Raw genomic sequence first — 2,388 nt, forward strand, 5'->3', positions numbered from 1 at the left:
GCTAATGAAGTCCACTACCAATAATGGCAGACTCCCCAAGCTCAGACCTCTGCTCTGCCAGTTGACTGTCTATATTTTCCGGGATGAGCTGTTTAGCCTCTCTGCTACACAAATTCTTCACCTGTAAAATGCAGACAGTAAGAAGTCCTGCCTCAACTACTGTGGTAATGATTAAGTGTGGTAATGGACGCCAAGTGCTTAGCACAGTCCCTAGCTTAAAGCAAGGGCTCAAAATCAAGCTTTAGTTATAAATAATACTGTTAAGATTTCTTACATAATGTGTCAGAACCCAAGATCCCTTAAGGAAATCTTCTAAAATATATTTTATTATTTGTCACAGTGCAAGATCCTTTAAAGAAGTCTTTTTACCAGATCTTTTTTGAAACCATCAGCCTATCTGAGAAGGCCAACAATGGCCCTTTATGGAGAATTAATACAGAATTTATCAGCAGAAGTTATTGTTTATGCATATTTCAGCTTCCAGTTACACTAAAAGCATATCTATTTTAACTCAGAGCCTTCACTTCGATGTTAACTGTGAAGTTTCATGTTTCCCTGTCAACTAACAGGCATTGTTACAATCAGGACAATGTGGATCTATCCCTCAGGGCTTGGTGACAAAAGTCACTATTTTTAAAGGGAGTGTTTCCCTCAGAAAGAGGAAAAAAAACAAATTCTTAATAAACAGTGATGCTATTTTCATATAAATATCTGTAAGGAAAATGGGCATCAAAGCTAAAGGGGAGATGACATGGAATGAATTTGTTCTGCATAATTAAGGTATTGGGTACGCACAAGGAAGGTGAAGTCTCTGGATCTGAGCATTTTATTCTTGGCCCAATATTCCCTTCATGTGATGCTCTTGCATGAGCAACTTCTGCCTCTCCTTCCCCCTCAGGACAGCCACAAATATCATCAACATTAACTTAAACTTCACCCTGTTCCTGAAGTAATATGAGACCTTGGTTGAGAAGGATACAAGGCATTGTGAACGTGAACAGACCAAAAAGCATTTAAAATTGCTTCCTTTTGCACATAGAAATTTTTTTCTTCTCTGGCCAAACTCTCCCAATTTGAGAAAGAGCTAAATTAACTTTTTTAACTTACAAGAATGAAAAAGTACTATAATGGGATGTGGGTATTACTTGGAGAGGTATAGTATGGGAATACATTATTCGATACCCATTAGCTAACACATTAGCCGTTCCAATTTGCAAGAATCTGAAATCTATGATTCGAGATCCTGGTTCTAGCATCTCTGACTTTCCCTGCCCCTACGTGGTTATTCTTACATTACTAACCTCAAAAAAGTATTGAATGTCTTGACATCACATTTCTGTAGAGAAGGTTATTTCCTCGTCAGGTGGGATCATCTTTACCTGTTTCTCCTTTTGGAGGGCAGATCCGAACATGACAATTGCAGAAGAATGAAACGTCATTAATAACTCTGTGTAATCAGGCCTTGCAGCACCCTGACTGAGCCTTTCTGATTCTTCCTGATAATCTCAATTTTAAAAAAGAAAAAAAAAGAATGTTCCCCTTTGAGTTGTAGGTAGAAAGGTAGACAAGAAGTCTGAGAAGTGTCAATTAATTGTCCTGATGATTACCATTATCTCTAGCTTCCATCAGAACCATTTCAGAACTCAGAGACATTTTCAGGATTCAGGGAGAATCCAAGTTGAATTGAGTTCGTTTCTGTATCACTGGCTAGCAGTGACGTTGAAATGATTGATACAGTCTATTCTGCAGATAAAGACCTTGTCGTGCTCCTAAAGGTGACTGCTGCCTTCAGGCAAAGGGCTTGGTTAGAGTCAGACAGATCTGGGTGATAACCTTCACCCTACCACATACAGGTTGTGTGAGACCATGGTTGATTGCTCTGTCTCGCTGAGCTGAAAAATATCTAGCTCCTAGGGCATAGTTAAGCTTCACACGACTGGAACAGGTATGGCTGTCAATGGACAATAAACCTAACTTTTCTTCCTACTAGAATCAGTCCCATGGAGGCCCCTCTAGGGGCATGTATCAACACATCCCAATTCTGTGGCTTCTTTTTAGTTTCAATGACAGGGAACTCATCCAGGGTTTCTTTGAACTGTTCTTCTTAGACTATTAGTTCTACATGCTTGGTAAACTACTGTTCTTTTTCAGCTCATTACACAATAACGACGTTAATATCATGGCACTTTCTATTTTTTTCACATGGCTGCTTCAAGAAAGGTATAAAAACTATTGGTGTCAAATTTACTTAAATTATTAGGTTTGTCAATCGAGAAAAATGATGAGACAAGTCTCAATCATTTTAGGAGGTTTCTCTGCCCAAGTTAAGGACACGTGCCTGGGAGACAGGTCTATGCCTTTCTCTGAAGATGATTTTGAGACCTCTAA

At 39.0% G+C, this 2,388-nt stretch overlaps 1 non-coding gene across 1 annotated transcript; it reads left to right on the forward strand.

Moving 5' to 3' along the window:
- Positions 1-1,356: 1,356 nt before the first annotated feature.
- Positions 1,357-1,491, forward strand: LOC126957762 (U8 small nucleolar RNA). Its single transcript, XR_007726931.1, has one exon. It is a non-coding gene; the product is annotated as a U8 small nucleolar RNA (small nucleolar RNA).
- The last annotated feature ends 897 nt before the right edge of the window (positions 1,492-2,388 follow it).

This window comes from Macaca thibetana, chromosome 6, assembly GCF_024542745.1.
Source record: "Macaca thibetana thibetana isolate TM-01 chromosome 6, ASM2454274v1, whole genome shotgun sequence".
In the NCBI taxonomy this organism is placed as follows: Eukaryota; Metazoa; Chordata; class Mammalia; order Primates; family Cercopithecidae; genus Macaca; species Macaca thibetana.